The 19,757-nt window shown below is 46.9% G+C and overlaps 1 long non-coding RNA gene across 2 annotated transcripts; it reads right to left on the bottom strand.

Annotated features, from left to right (window-relative positions):
- Positions 1 to 9,196: 9,196 nt before the first annotated feature.
- Positions 9,197 to 17,205, bottom strand: LOC144577140 (uncharacterized). Of its 2 annotated transcripts, XR_013520442.1 has the most exons (3): positions 17,027 to 17,205; positions 11,972 to 12,284; positions 9,197 to 9,955 (listed from the first exon to the last, which is right to left on the bottom strand). It is a non-coding gene; the product is annotated as an uncharacterized LOC144577140 (long non-coding RNA). The 2 variants fall into 2 exon arrangements; XR_013520441.1 differs by having other exon boundaries at positions 9,197 to 12,284.
- Between the last annotated feature and the right edge of the window lie 2,552 nt (positions 17,206 to 19,757).

The raw sequence follows: 19,757 nt of genomic DNA, 5'->3' as shown, positions 1-19,757 counted from the left end.
CTGCGCTCAGGCAATCCTTCCACCTCAGCCTCCTAACTAGCTGGGATCACAGGCGTGCACCACCATGACCAGCTAATTTTTGTATTTTTTGAAGAGATGTGGTTTCACCATGTTGCCCAGGATGGTCACAAAGATGACTAGTTTTTTAGAGATCGTAATAAAAACCAATGAATCTGTTAAGTTTCCTGCTTAAATCTTTTTCTCCTTGAGGAGCCCTAGGGAATTCTGGATTCTAAGACTGTTTATATCCGAGACGGCAGATAAAGTTTCTGGGAAAAAGAAATCAGAGTATCCTATGCACGTAAGTGTTAGGCCGTTGCTAGCAACGGAAGACATTTGTTAGAAGAGGGATGTGCCACCTCTTTTTAAAGAATAAAGTGGAAACTCTCTCCCTTCCAACTAGAAATTCTGGCACGTAGGCCCTCCCCACTTGGAGGGCAGCACGCTATAATTCTTCCCAGTTTTGGCTTCTTTCTTAGATGGGGGGAAAAGTTACGGAAGGCCAGAAAGGAAAGAAAAGAAAGCCAATGTTCTTTTCTCTGATTAGTTGGGGGCGATTTGAGAAGAATATTCTTTCTAAAGAAGAAAAGCGGCTGGCAGATTCGGGAAGTTGCTGGAAGTTGCTCATAGCAACGAATCCCCAAAACCATCCGTGGAACATGTGACAGAAATACTCCTTAGAGTGGGGGAGACGGATAGAAATGAGTGGGGAAGGCGGGGCACAGTGGCTCACACCTGTAATCCCACATTTTGGGAGGCCGAGGTGGGTGGCTCACCTGAGGTTAGGAGTTTGAGACACCCTGGCCAACACACTTGTCTCTACTAAAAGTACACAAATTAGTTGGGTGTAATGGTGCATGCAGATAGTCCCAGCTGCTTGGGAGGCAGAGGCAGAGGCATAGGCAGAGGCAGGAGAACTGCTTGAACCTGGGAGGCGGAGGTTGCAATGAGCTGAGATCAGGCCACTGCACTCCAGCCTGGGCAACAAAGCGAGACTCCGTCTGGAAAAAGAAAAAAAGAAATCATCGGAGAATGTGGAGAAATGATACTATTTTGGTTATTTCATATATATATATAATGTTTTGTATATGTGTTTTATACTTTTATATTTATATGTATATGTTTATATATGTATATATAAGCTTATATATTTATATAAATTTATATTTACACACACATATATAATGTATACATGGCAGTGTTGGACTGGACCCTGACTTACATAGGTCAGATTTATATACAGAGCACTCCAGCCTGGTGACAGAGAGACTCTGTCTCAAAAAAAACAAAGCAAAACAAAAAACAACAACAACAAAAAAAGGAATTGTGGAGTTGAAAGGAAAAGTTTATATATATTTTTAAGACAGGTTCTCACTCTGTCACCCAGCCTGGAGCACAGTAGTGAGATCTCAGCTCACTGCAGTCTTAAACTTCCCACCTCAGCCTCCTGAGTAGCGGGGACCATAGGCATGCGTCACCACACCTGGCTAATTTTTGTATTTTTTTGTAGAGACAGATTCATGCCATGTTTCCCAGGCTGGTTGTGAACTCCTGGGCTCAGGCGATCCACCTGCCTTGGCCTCCCAAAGTGCTGGGATTTCAGCCACGAGCTACCGCGCCTGGCCAGGAACAGGGCTTTTAACTTTCTATTTCTGCCTTGCTCTCCAAGTGGCTGCCCTGATTCACAGTGAGTCCCTGCTGAGGGCGCTGAGTGCTCGGGATCTGCCACATCGGGGTGTCCTCTTGGCATCTTAGGACCCTGGCTTTTGCACATCACCTGGTCATGGGTGTCTCATGGCAGGTCTTTCTCTGATGACCCGACTCTGTGTGAGGCCAGTTAGAGGGGCCATTGCACTGCGTCTCAGCTCCTGGCTGAGTGAAGGGAAGCATGTTGGAGAACTCGCTGGGAATCCCATTTGTGTTTTATTTTACTGTGTCTTCCCCTCTCGCATTCCAAGGGGAGATGTGTATTATCTGGAAGTTATGTGGAAGCCAACCCCCCCCCCCATATTCCAGAAAAGCCTCACCTCTTTGGGAAGATAGAGCTGACTGTTCCTCACTGTGGAGTCCCCAGACAGGTGAATGGGAGCTTCCAGATGGAAAGCAAACCTGTGTCCCACCCATGGGAGCACCTTGGACATCAGCATTCCAATCTGGGCCAAGATTCTAGGATATGGCCGGAGCAATGTGGGCATGGGAAGGGCGCCTGGAGTAACCCAGCATGGGCTTCAGACAGGGGGGACTGCCCCATGATTCACTCCGGCTAGAGTGCTGGCTGGGATGGGAAGAGCACCCCCAAAATTAATGACATTAACGTCTTCCACGCCTGGCAGAATGAAGTCGTGGGGTCAAGTTTGGTTTAAAAGACATGGGAAGGCTGGGCGCAGTGGCTCATGCCTGTAATCCCAGCATTTTGGGAGGCTGAGGCGGGTGAATCACCTGAGGTCAGGAGTTCGAGACCATCCCGGCCAACATGGTGAAACCCCGTCTCTACTAAAAATACAAAAATTAGCTGGACATGGTGGTACATGTCTGTAATCCAAGCTACTTGGGAGGCTGAGGCTGGAGAATCTCTTGAACCTGGGAGACAGAGCTTGCAGTGAGCCGAGATCGAGCCACTGCACTCCAGCAAGAGCAAGACTGTTTCAAAATCAAACAAACAAACCACAACAAACACATGGGGAAATAGATGCCTCCATGTGCCCACATGTGTGGATGAGACACACTGTAAACAGGCGATCTCCACGCACGCTCAAATGTGTGTCTGTCCAGAGGAACAAAATACCCTGGCCCCAGAGTGGGCACAACCCCTGTGGCCAGGCAAGCCTGAAGGAAGAAGTCACTTTCCCACCCCACCCCCAGCAGTGAGGAAGAAGTAGATGGGAATGTCACATTAAGTAAATTGGACTTCAGGCCGGGCACGGTGGCTCACACCTGTAATCCCTAATCGCTACACTTTGGGAGGCTGAGGTGGGCGGATCACCTGAGGTCAGGAGTTCGAGACCAACCTGGCCAACATGGAGAAACCCTGTCTCTACTAAAAATACAGAATTCGCCATCTCTACTAAAAACACAAAAATTAGCTGGGTGTGGTGGCGGGCACCTACAATCCCAGTTACTCAGGAGGCTGAGGCAGGAAAATCGCTTGAACCCAGGAGGCAGAGGTTGTGGTGAGCCAGGATCACACCACTGCACTCCAGCCTGGGTAACAACAGTGAAACTCAGATTCAAAAAAAAAAAAAAAAGAGAAAAGAAAGAAAATTGGACTTCAGCTTTGCAGTAACAAATGGATGGGAAGATATCAAAGAGTTGTTTTATTTCTTTTTATTGAGATGGAGTCTCTCTCTGTTGCCCAGGCTGGAGTGCAGCGGCATGATCTCAGGTCACTGCAATCTCTGCCTCTCAGGTTCAAGTGATTCTCCTGCCTCAGCCTCCCGAGTAGCTGGGATTACAGGCATGCGCCACCATGCCTGGCTAATGTTTGTGGTTTTAATAGACAAGGGGTTTCACAATGTTGGCCAGGCAGTCTCAAATTCCTGACCTCAGGTGACCCACCCGCCTGAGCCTCCCAAAGTGCTGGGATTACAGGTGAGTGCCGCCACGTCCAGCAGGTTTGCATTCTTGAAAGATTATTCTGGTTGCCATGTGGGCAATGGATGTAGTTAAAATGCACGTGCTGAATGAAGAGACCCCCTAAACAGGCTTCGGGTGAGCAACATGGCTGTTCATTCACCAGGGTGCAGGCGGGCTGAGTCTGCAAAGAGAGTCAGTGGAGGATAGTGGAATAGGAGTTGGTTTTAGAGGTTTGGGGTAGGCAGTGGAAAGTTACAGAAGTTCAAACTGGGCGGGGGGTCATAGGGTCTGGAGTCACAAGGTTGACCAAGGTCGGTTACAAAGTCCAGTTGCCTTATCAGTTAAGGTGGAAATAAGGAACAGTAGAAGAATGTCTCAAAGTTAATTAGGGGTTGATCATTTCTTTACCTTTTGTGGTTTTCCAGTTACTTCAGACTTTCAGGCCATCCAGAGATGTATGTGCGGGTCGTGGGGGTTGCCATGGCTAGACTTAGGGTATGGCCTATGGTGCAGCCAGTTCAAACAAGCTTGCAGATGGGAGGGCAGCAGACAGGAGGTTACTTGGAGATTTAACGATGACTGGGGTGACAAGAGATGGTGGCCTGGGCAATGTGAGTGGGGATGGACATGGGGACACATGTGATACGACTGGGAACAGAACAACCGGAGCCTGATGCTGCCCTGGCAGGGAGAGGGGAGGGAGCCCAGCAGTGGGTGGGAGGCGGTGCCACATATGCTCCAGAGAAACTCCGGAAGAGCCTGCTTGGGTGGGAAGAGGAGGATTCTGTTGGGGCACGTTCAGCACAGGAGCCTCTGACTCTGGAGAGCTAATGGGAAGTGGGGGGCCGCAGTCTGAGGCTCATGAGTGGGACAAGCACCAACAATGCAGGTTTGGGTATCACCAGGCTTTGCAGACTGTAAGTAAAGCCATGGGGGTGGTGACATGACCCGAGGGAGTGAGAGAGTGGGGCCTGGGAAGACATAGCTGTTTATGTGGTTTTAAAATACAATGAAGTTCTCTGTTTGAACTGGCTGCATCTGCTTTTTTATTGTTGTTCTCAACACTGTATTTAAATCCTTTTCCCCAGCCTTGTCTTACACAGCATTTCATATAAAAACAGCCACCACATAAGCTAGCATCTCTTTTTATTCTTATTAACATCATTACAACTCTTAGAAAAATCAAGTCAGCCAGACATGGTGGCTCACGCCTGTAATCCCAGCACTTTGGGAGGACCAGGGGGGGTGAATCGCCTGAGGTCAGGAGTTCAAGACCAGCCTGACCAACATGATGCAACCCCATCTCTACTAAAAATACAAAAATTAGCCGGGTGTAGTGGCAGGCACCTGTAATCCCAGCTACTTGGGAGGCTGAGACAGGAGAATCACTTGAACCTGGGAGGTGGAGGTTGCAGTGAGCTGAGATCACACCATTTCACTCCAGCCTGGGCAACAAGAATGAAACTCCACCTCAAAAAAGAAAAATCAAGTCATAGGCCAGACCTGGTGGCTCACACCTGTAATCCCAGCACTTTGGGAGGCCAGAGTGGGTGGATCACTTGAGCCCAGGAGTTCAAGACCAGCCTGGGCAACATGGTGAGACCCGCATCTCTACAAAAACTACAAAAATGAGCCAGGCAGAGTGGCAAGCACCTGTGTGAGGTCTTTTAGGCCAACTGACTGTGCCATAGAATGCAGGGTAGCCTCTGTGACCTGCACATACACATCCAGATGAGTTCCTGCAAATAGAAAATCTGAAGTAACTGGAAAACCACACAAGGAGAAGAATGGCCAACCCCTGCAGCACCTAATTCACTTTAAGACATTCTTCTATTGCTCCTTATTCTTGCTTCAACTGATAAGGCAATTGACTATGCTCAACTGATAGGTCAATCTCGTTACTCCAGACCCTAGGACTCCCTCCCAGCTTGCAAAAACCACCCTAACTGTAACTTCTGTAACTTTCCACTGCCTACTCCAAAACTATAAAACCAACTCCTATCCCACCGTCCTCCGTTGACTCTCTTTTCAGACTCAGCTCACTTGCACCTGGGTGAATTCTCACACATAGCCTGTTTACTGGGGCTCTTCATTCAGAGTGCACTTAACATTTGGTGCCAAAACCCGGGACAGGGGTACTCCTGTGGGAGACTGACCCCCTGTCCCTGTGAAGAGACCCACCTGCGACCTCAGTACATCAGACCAACCCAACCACCCTCTTGTCACCTTCAGATAGGGTAAGCAGTCTCTCCCTCTTTCTCTCTTTTTTCCTTTAGAGAAAAGGAGACAAGTCTCTCCCTCTTTTTCTCTTTTTCCTTAGAGAAAAAGAGACAAGTCTTTCCTTCTTTCTCTCTCTTTTCCTTTAGAGAAAAAGAGATAAGTCTCCCCCCCCGCTTTTCCTTTAAATCCCAAAGAGACAAGTCTCCCTCTCTCACTCTTTTCCTTTAAATCCCCAGGAGATACATCTCCCTCTTTAAGTAGAGGCAAAGGAGACACTCTTTGTCCGTGCACTCAAAAACCCCAACGTTGGTCACAGACTCGGGAAGACGGTCTTTCCTTGGTGTCTGGTCAATCGCAGAGATGCCTGCCCTGATCCCTCACGCATGCCACAGCCCAGGACTTAGTCAGGGACGCCTACGGAAAACCCTCGTAGCTGCTCTCATTCCCCTCGTCTCTACCTCTCTTTTTACACCTTACTTCCTCCACGATGAGCAATATTCCACCCTCTACTCCTCTGTCTTCACCTCTAGCCTGCACACTAAAAATCCTAAAACCTCTTCAACTGTTGCCCTATCTGAAACCTAAATGTCTCATTTTTTTTTTTCCCGTAACATGGCCTGGCCTCAATAAAAATTAGACAATGGTTCCAAATGCCCAGAAAATGGCACTTTCCATTTTTCTTCTCTGTGAGACCTAGATCATTTTTGTCAACAAATGGGCAAATGGTCTGAAGTGCCACACGTCCAGGCATTTTTTTACACTCCAATCTTTCCCTAATCTCTGCTCTCAATGCAATTTGTCCCAGATTTTTCTTCTCTCCCTTCCGTCTGCCCCTCCTGCCTCTGCCAGTAACCCAGAATCCTCCTTGTCCATCGACCCTTCCGACCTTTCTCCTCCCCGCCTGTTTGAACCAAACCTCAATCCAGGCCCTAATCCGCTCACCCCACAGCCTCCCTCCTCTTCCTCGCCCACAACCCACCTCCTTATGCCCCTCCTGTCACCTCCTCACCTCATACCTTGTCCGGTTTACAGTCTAGTCCTGTGGCTAACTCCTCCACCTCTGCCCAATTCCCCCTTCGAGAGGTGGCTGGAGCCAAAGGCATAGTTAGGGTACATATTCCTTTCTCTGCATCCAACCTTTCCCAAATCAGCCAGCAGTTAGGCTCCTTTTCATCACATCCTGCTAAATATATACAAGCGTTCTGATATTTAACCCAGTCCTATCATCTTGCCTGGAGTGACTTAAATGTCATCCTCACTCCTATCTCACCCCCAAAGAATGCTTAATATGCATTTTATCACCCAATCAGCCCCTGACGTTAAAAAAGCTACAGAAATTAAAATCTGGCCCTCAAACTCCACAACAGGAATTAATCAACCACATCTTCAAGGTGTTCAATAATAGGGAAGAAGCTGCCGGGTGGCAGCGCATCTCTGAACTACAGATGTTTGCCTCTGCCGTAAGACAAATCCCAGCCACACCACTGGCTCACAAAGACTTCAAAGCGCCCAGACTGCAGCATCCAGCCGCCCCTCCTGGACCTTGCTTCGAGCATCGGAAACCTGGCCACTGGGCCAAGGAATGCCCGCAGCCCAGGATTCCTCCTAAGCCATGCCCCGTCTGTGTGGGGCCCCTACTGAAAGTTGGACTGTCCAACTCACGTCGCTGCTCCCAGAGCTCCTGGAGTTCCAACCCAAAGCTCCTGGGTTTCAGCACCAAATGTTAAGTGTGCTTTGAATGAAGAGACCCCCAAACAGGCTTAGTGTGAGCACCATAGCTATTTATTCACTGGGTTGCAGGTGGGCTGACTCTCTTTTCAGCTCAGCCCGCCTGCACCTGGGTGAATAAGCAGCCATGTTGCTCACACAAAGCCTGTTTGGGGAGGTGTCTTCATTCAAAGCACACTTAACAACCTGTAGTCCCAGGTACTCTGAAGCTGAGGTGGAAGGATGGTGAGAGCCAGACAGGTGGATGTTGCAGTGAGCTGAGATGGCACCGCTGCATTCCAGCCTGGCTGACAGAGTCAGATCCTGTTGAAGAAAAAAAACAAGCAAAAGAAAAATTGAGTCATGAGCTAAAATGGCCACATTCACCACTGTCATGAACTTCAGCCTACACATTATAGAAACAATGAGACTCTTAGCTCTTGATTAGCTTATAAAATTCTTACTTGTTTATTTATAAGCAAACAGCTTTTGAGGATAAAGCTAGGTACTTTTACGGCATGCACTGCATGAGCTTCTTAACCCTAGGCTTACAAATTACTGCAATAAAGAACCGGGATTGACCGTTTTTACAAACTCTCCAGAACTGACATATTTAATACTGGAGGGTTTCCCTCTTCAAGACAAGAGGATTCATCAAATAATTGTGCCACTGAAATGACACAATTGAAACTTTTTTGGGGGGACAAGATGCTCTTGAGGTGGATGAAGGGGGCTGAACTTTGTCATCAGCCAAGTCATCTGGGGCAAAACTGATGATTAAGAGAGAAACCTAGCCAGGTGTGGTGGTTCATGCCTGTAATTCCAGCACTGTGGGAGGCTGAGGTAGGTGGATCACCTGAGGTTAGGAGTTCAAGACCAGACTGGCCAACATGGTGAAACCCCGTCTCTACTAAAAATAAAAAACATTAGTGGGGCGTGGTGGCGTGTGCCTGTAATCCCACCTACTCTGGCGGCTTAGGCAGGAGAATCACTTGAACCTGAGAGGAAGAGGTTGCAATGAGCCAAGATTGCGCCAACACACTCCAGCCTGTGTGACAGAGTGAAACTCCGTTCAAAAAAAAAGAGTGAAGCCTGAATGAAAGTGGGCGTGTCCCCACCCCTGTCCAGACCTCCTTGGTTACTTAATGAAGGGTGTCACTACCCACTAGCCTGACAACTGACTTCATAAAAATGTCTCTTTATAATTCAAACACACTTTGTTTCCTCTGCTTTCAGCATGATACAGTTTGGCTTTGTCCCCACCCAAATCTCATCTTGAATTGTAGTTCCCATAATCCCCCACCTGTCATGGGAGGGACCCAGTGGGAAGTAATTGAATCATGGGCAGTTACGCTTATGCGGTTCTCATGATAGTGAGTTCTCATGAGATCTGATGGTTTCATAAGGGGCTTTTCCTCCCCTTTACTATTCACTTCTCTTCGCTGCTGCCATGTGAAGAAGGGCATGTTTGCTTTCCCTTCTGCCATGACTGAGTTTCCTGAGGCCCTCCCAGTGGTGCTGAACTGAGTCAATTAAACCTCTTTCCTTTATAAATTACTCAGTCTTGGGTATGTCTTTTTTAGCAGCATGACAATGGACTAATACACAACGCAACCACACCCAATTCACCCCTAGTCAGGTCACTTCCAAACCTACTGTTAAACGCACTCTGAATGAAAAGACCCTCTAAACAGACTTTGTGTGAGCAGCGAGGCTGTTTATTCACCCGGGTGCAAGTGGACTGAGTCCAAAAAGAGAGTCAGTGGAGGATGGTGGGATAGGACTTGGTTTTATAGGTTTGGGGTAGGCAGTGGAAAATTATAGAAGTTACAGTTCAGGGTGGTTTTTCAAGCTGGGAGGGGGCCATAGGATCTGGAGTCACAAGGTTGATCTATCAGTTGAGCAAGGTCGGTTACAAAGTTCAGTTGCCTTATCAGTTGAGGCAGGAATAAGGAACAATAGAAGAATGTCTCAAAGTTAATTAGGCACCACAGGGGTTGGCCGTTCTCCTTTTGTGGTTTTCCAGTTACTTCAGACTTTCTATTTGCAAGAACTCATCTGAAGGTGTACATGCAGGTCGCAGAGGTTACCATGCAGTCCATGGTGCAGTCAGTCGGCCTAAAAGACTTTACACCTTCCACCGGCTCCTTCTCACTGCACCATCTCCCTGCAATGAGCTTTCTGGGCTCCCTCCACGCCCTCTATAACCTGCGGCAGAATCATCCTCTCACAAACCAGGTCCTGCCACTCTCTTGCTGAGTAACCTCCCTGGCCCCCATCACCACTGCCAGCATCCAGACAAGTTCCATGACTTGCTCCTGCTTGTCCACAGCTCCAGTGGACAGGTGGGGCTGGATCTCATAAACTTTCTTTCAGTTCCTTAAACTTGCTAAGGTTTTGCCTTCACAGAACTGTTGCAAATGCTGCTCCCTTAACCTGGGATCCTCTTCCTCTGCTGTGAAAATAAGTAATTTAAAATCTAGGTGGGATGCAGTGGTTCATACCTGTAATTCCAGTACTTTGGAAGGCCAAGGCGGAAGGATTGCTTGAGCCCAGGAGTTTGAGACCAGCCTGGGCAACATGGGGAGACCCCATCTTAAAAAAAACAAAAAACAACTAAGCTGTTGGAATTTTAAAATATTTTGAACCTTAAGGGAATGTGATTATGGGACAGTAATCAGGCAACTGTAACCTTTGTTTCTTTGATTACAGATTAGCCTTCTTCCTTCTACCTACATTGTTTTGTAAATGTTGTAAATTAATAGAGTGCCAGGGAAGACTCTTTTCCTCTTAACTGTGGATTTTCATTATAAATTAACTTCCCTCTTTCTTCTCTCAGACAAAAACTCCATGGCTATTACATTGTTTAAGATGGAATGTTAATTACACTCTTTTAAATTGGAAAGGAAAAGGAAACAAGCTGTACAGAAAAGAGAACAAACTGTAACTAATTAAATTGCAATTAATAAACAAGCCTCGTATAAAACATGTTATAATCTTGCTACATTTCTTCGTCTTCTGCCTCTATGAGCAAGATCTTAACTTTTCGCTTTAGAGCACTGACCCCATTTCTTTGGAGTCTGTGTTACTGCAGTGGCTCTTCTCAGTTTCCTGCTTGAATAAACCTTCTTATACTGAATTCTGATCCTTTTGATTCTTTCAGGTTAATCCCCATTTTTTGTGTATCTGGCTCCTATTAATTGATATTGCTTTCCTGTGGCTGCCCTAACAACGAACCAAAAGTTGGGGCGCAGTGGCTCATGCCTGTAATCCCAGGACTTTGGGAGGCCGAGGCAGGAGGATCACCTGAAGTCAGGAGTTCAAGACCAGCCTGGCTAACATGCTGAAACCCCGTTTCTATTAGAAATACAAAAATTAGCTGGGCCTGCTAGTGCATGCCTACAGTCCCAGCTACTCAGGAGGCTGAAGCAGGAGAATCGCTTAAACCCAGGAGGTGGAGGTTTCAGTGAACCAAGATCGCACCACTGCACTCCAGTTTGGGCAACAAGAGTGAAACTCCAAAAAGGAAAAAAAAACACAACTGAGTGGCTGATCATCTGAGGTGGGGAGTTTGAGACCAGCCTGGTCAACATAGTAATATCCTGTCTCTGCTAAAAATACAAAAATTAGCTGGGCATGGTGGCATGTGCCTGTAATCCAAGCTACTCGGGAGGCTGAGGCAGGAGAAATGCTTGAACCTGGGAGGCGGAAGTTTCAGTGAGAGCGAGATTTCGTCTCAAAACAAAACAAAAAAATAGAGACGTATGGTCTCATCGTTCTGAAGGCAGGAAGTCCAAAAGCAAGATGTTGGCAGGGCCAAGCTCCCTCTGCAACGGGTAGGGAGGAGTGTCTCCTGCCTCTTCCAGGGTCAGGTGTTGCTGGCTATCCTTGCCATTCCTACGCTTGCAGATGCATCACTTCAATCTCCACCTCCATCCTCAGGGGGCCTTCTCCTCTGTGAATGTCTCCCCTGTGAAAGCAAAATAAATCTTGGGGCCCCAAAATCACTAAGCTAAAGGGAAAAGTCATCTGGGAACTGCTTAGGGGAAACCTGCCTCCCATTCTATTCAAAATCAACCCTGTGCTCACTGAGATGAAGGCATATCTGATTGCCTCATTTGGAGAGGCTAATCAGAAACTCAAAGGAATGCAACCATTTGTCTCTTACTTAACTATGACCTGGGAGCCCCTCCCCACTTCGAGCTGTTCTGCCTTTCTGGACTGAACATCTCACATGTGTTCATCTTACACATATTGACTAATATCTCACATCTCCCTAAAATGTATAAACCAAGCTGTGCCTCTACCACCCTGGCACATGCCATTAGGACCTCCTGAGGTTGTGTCATGGGTGTGTGTCCTCAACCTTGGCAAAATAAACTTTCTACATTAACTGAAATCTGCCTCAGATTTTGGGGGTTCACACCCTCTTTTTTCTAAGGACGCAGGACATATTGGATTGAGGGCTCACCCGACACCAGCATGACCTCATCTTTACACCTGCAATGATTTCCAAACAAAGTCCTATTCACAGGTGCTGGAGGTGGGGACTTCAACATATCTTTGGAAGCACATAATTCCAGCCCTGCCAGCATCCTTTAGGTCTCAGACTGAGCAGCGCTTCCTCCAAGGGCCAGAGCCACCCAGGGCGAGCTGCTAGGCTTCAGCTCAGTCTTTGGCCAGTTCCCTTGGCTGCCTCTGTATGTATTCAGTTGGTTGTTCCCGTGTCTGTCTCACACAAATGTATGTTCCTTGAACACTGGATCTATGTGCTTCTTCAGAGCCTAGCAAAATAAAAGCATGAAGTAGATGTTCAATACATTTATATATGCTTGTATGTGTGTATATATATATTTATTTATACACACACACACACACACACACACACACACACACACACATGCACATATATTTTCCCACCTTAGAGTCCAGGTGTCATTTTGTTACCCAGGCTGGTCTTGAACTCCTGGGCTCAGGCAATCCTCCTGTTTCAGCCTCACAAAGGTCTGGGATTATAGGTGTGAGCCACCACGCCCAGCCCAATATATTTTAATTAATTGAACTTCAAAGTGATTTGCAGTTGGCCTGGTGCAGTGACTCAGACCTGTAATCCCAGCTGAGGTTGGCAGATCACTTGAGGTCAGGAGTTTGAGACCAGGCTGTCCAACATGGCAAAACTCCATCTCTACTAAAAATACAAAAAAAAATAGCTGGAGGTGTTGGCATGTGCCTGTGGTCCCAGCTACTCAGGAGACTGAGGCACAAGAATGGCTTGAACCCGGGAGGCGGAGGTTGTAGGGAACTAAGATCACGCTGTTGCACTCCAGCCTGGGTGACAGACCGAGACTGTCTCGAACAAACAACAACAAAAACGGACTTGCAGGCTACAGAAAGTAGCAGCAGCCGAAGACTGGACGCCGTAAAGTAACAAGACTAACCTACATCCATCCAGCACTTTACGATTGGCCACATTTGCAAAGCCATTATTTCATGTGGTTAACGACCCAGCAAGAAAGCCTGGGCAGTTCAAATATCCCCACATTACAGAGAAGGGCACAGAATCCAAGCCTGAGACGAATGGAAGGCTGTGGTTAAGCAGAGACGTCCAGATCACAGATTATTAGAGCTGGAAGGAAGCTTGTGAAACATTGGGTCGAATTTCCTCATTTTAGAAATGAGAAGACTGGGGTGAGGGGAGAGAAGGGATTCATTTATAGTATCTTAGCTGCTTACTGGTGTGAGATTCTGAGTCCTTTATTTTCTAATGGAATTCCAAGAAAGTGACTCCAAACATGTTTGGGGAACAGGAGGATGATTGCAGTCTACATGCATCCTCCCAAAATAAGGACATGGCAGGAAACACTCATTTGGAATTTATGGTGCTGGACAGCCTGGGTGGGAATCCTGACACCGCCCCTTCCAGGCTTGGTGACCTCGAGCAATCTCATCAACTGATTCACACCAATCACAGGGCATTGTTGGTTTATGTGACGCCTATCCCAGTGGAACCTACTTTTAAAAAGAGAATACGGCTGGGCACGGTGGCTCACACCTGTAATCCCAGCACTTTGGGAGGCCAAGGAGGGTGGATCACCTGAAGTCAGGAGTTGGAGACCAGCCTAGCCAACATAGCAAAACCTTGTCTCTACTAAAAATACAAAAATTAGTTGGGTGTAGTGGCAGGTGCCTGTAATCCCAGCTACTCTGGAGGCTGAGGCAGGAGAATGGCTTGAACCCAGGAGGCGGAGGTTGCAGTGAGCCGAGATGGCGCCATTGCACTCCAGCCTAAGCGACAGAGCAACTCTGTCTTAAATAAAAAAGAGAATACCTGGAAATCTTTAGTCCCAGGTACAAGTCTCTGCTGCTGATGCCTCACATAATGACAGCGTCAGCACACAGTAAATATTACATGAACGCAGGCGGGACTTGGGTGCAGTTGAACTGGAGAGTGTGTGCGTGTGTGTGCATGTGTGTATGTGTGTGTGCATGTGTGTGTGCGTGTGTGTGTGTGTGTGTGTGTCAGGCGGTGGGGGAGTCCTTGAACAAAAGCGACCTTCCAGGAATTCTTAAGCTCATTCCACAAAAGTGATCAATCACATACTCCCTACATGTGCAGGATTTGCATAGTTCCCAAGTGTCATTTCGGGGCGGACAAATGACAGCTAGTAGAGAAAGTTAGCATTACAACCCAAATTACAAGAGGGTAACGATGTCAGCTTTCAGGCAGTTACTTGAGCCATTCTGGTGAAGACACCGGCCAAAAGCCCACAAAATGCATCAAGAAGGCTTTGGGGGCCTGGAGCCGAGGTTCCCACCTGTGGTCCCAGCTACTCTGGGGGCTGAGGTGGGAGAATCACTTAAGCCTGTGAGGTTGATTGTGCCACTGCACTCCAGCCTGGGTGACAGAGTGAGACCCTGTCTCAAAAAAGAAAAAAAAAAGAACTAAGAGGAAGAAGAAGAAGAACAAGAGGAGGAGGAAGGAGAAGAAGAAAGCTAAAAATATTTTCCCACTTTGGTATACACCCTAGAATATACCACATACATTTTATATATATATATATATATATATATTTTTTTTTTTTTTTTTTTTTTGAGATGGAGCTTTGCTCTTATTGCTGAGGCTGGGTGCAATGGCACCAGCTCGGCTCACTGTAACCTCCGTCTCCTGGGTTCAAGCAATTCTCCTGCCTCAGCCTTTCAAGTAGCTGGGATTACAGGCCTGCCACCAAGCCCAGCTAATTTTTTTATATTTTTAGTAGAGACAGGGTTTCACTATGTTGCCCAGGCTGGCCTTGAACTCCTGACTTTAGGTGATCCGCTCACCTTGGCCTCCCAAAGTGTTAGGATTACAGGCATGGGCCACCATACCTGGCCCACATACCTTTTAAATGACTGTATATCAAGAAAATAGTTTAGAGAAAAACCATTAGCATAATCATGGGAATGAAAGGCTGATGTTGGGGCCTTTCAAAATGTTAAGATTTTCTTTTTTTAAGCTTAGAAAGAGGATGGCAGCCCAGGACAGTGGCTACACTTGTAATCCCAATATTTTGGGAGGCCCAGGCAGAAGGATCCCTCAAGCCCAAAAGTTCAAGACCAGCGTAGGCAATATAGTGAGACCCTGTCTCTACAGAAAAAAAAAAAAAAGCCTGGCATGGTGATGTGTGCCTGTGGTCCCAGCTACTCAGGAGGCTAAGGTAGAAGGATTGCTGGACCACAGAGGTTAAGGCTGCAGTGAGCTGAGATCATGCCACTGCACTTCAGCCTGTGTGACAGGGCAACAAGATCCTGTCTTAAAACAGGAAAGAAGGAAAGAAAGAAAGAGAGAAAGAGAAAGAAAAAGAAAGAAGGAAGGAAGGAAAGAAGGGAAGGAGGGAGGGAAGAAGGAAGGAAGGAAAGAAGGGAGGGAGGGAGGGAAGAAGGAAGGAAAAAAGGAAGGAAGGAGAAAAGAGAAGGCAGATGGCTCAGGGGAGAACACTAATTTCTGAACTCCTGTGTGGATCTTCTGTTCATTAGATAAATCTTTATCAAACACTACTTGGTCCATGCACATCTAGGTGCTGAAATTCGATCATGGACAGGACAGACAAAGTCTTGCCTTTATGGGGTCGCTGAATATTAATATGAATTTGTTTACCAAATTTTGGAAAATTAATTGAAAGGATTATCTCATGAAGCTTGGAAGGGTTACATTTAGAACAAATAAAAGAGCCCGTGCACAGCCCCAGGATTAGAGAGGTGCCCAGCGGATATGTGGAGATTTTATATAACAGGAAGTGTTGATATTCTTAGTATCCATTGTACACGTGATTTGTGTGTGTGTGTGTGATGGAGTCTTGCTCTGTCTCCAGGTTGGAGTGCAGTGGTGCGATCTCGGCTCACTGCAACCTCTACCTCCTGGGTTCAAATGATTTTCCTGCCTCAGTGTCCTGAGTAGCTGGGACTACAGGCACGCACCACCATGCCCAGCTAACTGTTTTGTGTTTTTAGTAGAGACGGGCTTTCACCATGTTAGCCAGGATTATCTTGATCTCCTGACCTTGTGATCGGCCTGCCTCGGCCTCCCAAAGTGCTGGGATTACAGGCATAAGCCATCATACCTGGCTGTGTACATGATATTAAAACTCCAATAGACTCCCTGCTTCTCACTATTATATGTGACTAGTCTTAACAATAATAATAATAATTTTTTAAAACTCCATCAAGACCAGCCAGGCCAACATGGTGAAACCTTGTCTCTACTAAAAATACAAAAATTAGCTGGACGTGGTGGCGGGTGCCTGTAATCCCAGCTACTTGGGAGGCTGAGGCAGGAGAATCGCCTGAACCTGGGAGGCAGAGGTTGCTGAGATCATGCCACTTCACTCCAGCCTGGGTGACAGAGCAAGACTCCGTCTCATAAAAAACAAAACAATACAAAACCAAGCAAAAAACTCCAGTAGAAAAAGTAGGCAAAGAACAGCAAGCAATTCAGAAAGGAGAGATGCAAATGTTCATCAAACTAAATGCAAAACCAAATGCAAGTTAAATATATGCAAAGTTAAATGCAAATTAAAATATGACAACGCAGAGTTGCTTGTAAACTTCTAGGATTAGTGGCTCTACAAGTCGAAGAGTCTAAAATGAGAGATTTTAAATGGATTCTAATAAATCAATGCAAAGTATGTAACGACTGACTGGTGAGAACCATGATATGACAGATTTGAAAACCAACAGTTGAAAACTTGTTTGGGGCCAGACCTGGAGGCTCACATCTGTAATCCCCAGTGCTTTGGGAGGTTGAGGCTGGAGGATCACTGGAGGCCAGGAGTTTGAGACCAGCCTGGGCAAAACAGTGAGACCCCCTACTCTATTAAAAAAGAAAGAAAGGGTTGGGTACAGTGGCTCACACCTGTAATCCCAGCATTTTGGGAGGCCAAGACGGGTGGATCACCTGAGGTCAGGAGTTCGAGACCAGCTCGACCAATATGATGAAACCCTGTCTCTACTAAAAATACAATAGTTAGCCAGGCATGGTGAAATGTACCTGTAATCCCAGCTACTCAGGAGGTTGAGACAGGAGACTTGCTTGAACCTGGGAGGTGGAGGTTGCAGTGAGTGGAGATCATGCCATTGCACTCCAGCCTGGGTAAGAAGAGTGAAACGAAGGAAGGAAGGAAGGAAGGAAGGAAGGAAGGAAGGAAGGAAGGAAGGAAGGAAGGAAGGAAGGAGGGAGGGAGGGAGGGAGGGAGGGAAAAAGGGAGGGAGGGAGGGGGGAGGGAGGCAGGGAAAGAAAGAAAATGAGGAGAAGGAGAGAGGGAAGGCAGGAGGAAGAAAGGAAAGAAAACTAGCTTGCTGACATAGTTCCCTGCATGTCGGCTGACCTGACATTTCTGTTGCAAAGGTCTAGGCATCCATTTCTTGGAACCACTGCAGGGAGACAGAAAATGCTGAGCTGAATTTTTGGCACTCTGCCACCCAGAGCTTCCTTATGTAACAAGCACCTGAGCTGGTGAGTATGAGACCTTGCGAAATAAAAGCTAAGAATGGCCAAAATAAATATGTGGCCAGGTTAAAGAGCCAACTTGGCCAACGTTTCTCTAAGACTCGCAATTTATAAACACAGAAAAGGGGAACGAAATGAAAGGCTGTGCCTTTGCTGCAAATCACGCCTGTGGTTATTGCCCCCGTGTCTCTGTTCCTTTATCTTCACCATCGAAAGCTTGACAGGACATCCCATAAAACCCAGTCCGGGCACTTGAAACACTAACCCTAACAAGCAAAAGTCATGGGGAGAAATGCATCCTTCGTTCTTTTTCCTGTTGCTGGATCCTTCTAGCTAAAGCCTAGAAGTCTCAGCCTCTCCAGAAATCAGGTGTTCGTGGACCAGGTGATTTATTTGTTTATCATCCTGTGCCTTTATTCCCAGAAGAAAGGGAATGGGACGGAACACTCTGTCAAATAAACAATTGCCCAAGGTCTCCGGCAAAGGAAATTAGGACAGGAAGCAGGCGTGGAGCCTTTGCCCCAGGTAACTGCCTGATAAGGTAAACAGGCCTTGTACAATGAGTTCCTGTCCTCCTCGTGATAAATATTTATGTGCTGAGCCCTGTGTTTGAAAGCACTAAACCATTTCTCAGTCTGAACATTGACCTTTGGATGCAAAACACACGGCTAATTTCCTAGGTGATGTAATTAATTTTTGTGGCTCAAAGCTGTACTGGGAACAAGAGAAATTGTTGTTTTCATGCTTGTTTAAGAAGTGATTCAGCAGGTGTGTGCAGCTTTCAGGTAACAATGTCAACTTGCAATCTGAAACTTTTCTTAGTCACACCTGGAATTCAATGATTTTAGAAATATTATAATGTGTTAGTTCATTATAAGCAAACACAAATTCTTCTGATCTTAGAAGTGATGAATTCAGTTTTGGGTTTACACATGACTTTGGATTGTTTCTGAGAATATGGAGGAAATTATTTTATTTTATTTTTTTACTTTAATTTTTTGGAGGCAGAGTCTTGCCCTGTCACCCAGGCTGGAGTGCAACAGCACGATCTCAGCTCACTGCAACCTCTGCCTCCCGGGTTCAAGCTATTCTCCTGCCTCAGCCTCCCAAGTAGCTGGGACTATAGGCATGCACCACCACGCGAGGCTAATCTTGTATTTTTAATAGAGACGAGGTTTCTCCATGTTGGTTTAGGCTGGTCCTGAACTCCCAAACTAAGGTGATCGGCCTGCCTTGGCCTCCCAGAGTGCTGGGATTATAGGTGTGAGCCACTGCGCCCAGCAGAGGACTTTATTTTTCAAATTTAGGTTTGGCATGGCCCCAAATCTCTGTGACCCTAAATGCATTTGATTTTAGTGTTAATAAAACGTGCAGGAAAACTGTTCTTTTACAGTCAGCTGAATTAATCCCACCCAAAACAAAAGTAAAAGGCAAATGACAAACCAGAGAAATACTCGCCTCAAAACAGCAGACCGTCTTTCTAGTTGCTCTAGCTGGAAACCTGGGTCCGTCCTTGTCACTTTCCTCTCCCTCATCCCCAGTATCCAATGCTGTTCACCCCTGAAATACCTCAAATCTACACGCTTGCCCTATCTGCGTTTTCCTGATTCTCCTCTGCCTTCACCAACTTGCTATTTCCCCAGATGCCTCCAGGCAGTGACTCGCCAAGACCAATGGAGAGGTCTTCCCCGACAGTCGGGCCCTCCTATGAGTCATTTCTTACTCAAGGGCACCCTCTCCAGCTAGCCAGGACCCAGGCTTCCTCCTGGGCTCCACCCTTTCCCTCCTCCCCTGACCCATCCTTTCCCAGGTCTCAGGAACTCTTCTTCTTGAAGACCTTGGATCCACCCATCCACGTCACTGTGGTGCCTGCCTCCATCCTTTCTCAGGACACGCTCACCTCCTACCTGGGCCACTGAAATAGCACCCCCATGATCTCTGGCCAGTGGCTCATGCCTGTAATCCCAGCACTTTGGGAGGCTGAGGCGGGCAGATCACCTAAGGTCAAGAGTTCGAGACCAACCTGGCCAACATGGAGAAACCCTGTCTCTACTAAAATTACAAAAATTAACCTGGCATGGTGGCATGTGCCTGTAATCCCAGTTACTTGGGAGGCTGAGGCAGGAGAATCCCTTGAACCCAGGAGGCAGAGGTTACAGTGAGCCGAGATCATGCCACTGCACTGCAGCCTGCACAATGGAGTGAGACTCTATCTCAATAAATAAATAAATAAACAAGGCCAGGCATGGTGGTTCACGCCTGTAATCCCAGC

The sequence above is a fragment of the Callithrix jacchus genome, chromosome 7, assembly GCF_049354715.1.
Source record: "Callithrix jacchus isolate 240 chromosome 7, calJac240_pri, whole genome shotgun sequence".
Classification (NCBI taxonomy): domain Eukaryota; kingdom Metazoa; phylum Chordata; class Mammalia; order Primates; family Cebidae; genus Callithrix; species Callithrix jacchus.
This window is presented reverse-complemented; position numbering and strand designations above follow the sequence as displayed.